Below are 823 nucleotides of genomic sequence, written 5' to 3'. Positions count from 1 at the left end.
TGTGACATACAGAAATATACATCAGTTTAAATGAAACATCGGACACGAGAGAATGCATGGAGATTTACGATTGTGAAACAATCTTAGCGATCTTGTAAAATATCTAGAAATACGTCTTCCTGACTAAAGAAGAAGGTATTGAACTGTGATTTATCGCTCTTCGGTGATGTTAGGCATTGTTCATTAACAAATAGCATTTTGTACTGTATTCTGGAATGCGTTCGCCGGTGTTATTAGAATACTGTAGGACCTACAAGCTAGAAAGCAGTTTGCTGAGGTTTCAAAACATGTGGAATAGTTATATCTAATAATTTGTTTTGCTAAAGTGGTTAAATTGGATATAAAGTACTTCGAAATCGATTACACAGACTCTAACACTATTTGCGATTCGGTAGCCAACTCACCAAATTTATGAAGTGCCCCGACTGGAGAGGAAAAGAGAGTATTAAGCTATGATTTGTAAGTGTTTGACCTACACAAAGAAACATTAATAGAATTGTAAGAAGTGACAGATACAAATCGTTTGACTAACGTTAGATAGGAAACTGAGTCTAGCACTTCCTAGCACAGTTTATTGTGCTGCTGTGGTTGTGAACTACTGTACTAATAGCCACATTTCAGTATGATCTGCAGAACTAACATAGACCTGCTCTACAGCTTTTGCAGAATGGCAGTCATGGTGCTGGAATGTAAATACGGCACACGTTTCGTCGTGCATATGGTGCATGAGTAGGTATCATGCTAATGGCGAGGACGTCTCTGTAGGCTTGCAGCGCGCAGCAGCAATCTCTCTCAAGGTGGGCTGTAGTGATAGTCTCTTATC

The sequence above is a fragment of the Schistocerca cancellata genome, chromosome 3 (assembly GCF_023864275.1).
Source record: "Schistocerca cancellata isolate TAMUIC-IGC-003103 chromosome 3, iqSchCanc2.1, whole genome shotgun sequence".
Classification (NCBI taxonomy): Eukaryota; Metazoa; Arthropoda; class Insecta; order Orthoptera; family Acrididae; genus Schistocerca; species Schistocerca cancellata.
This window is presented reverse-complemented; position numbering follows the sequence as displayed.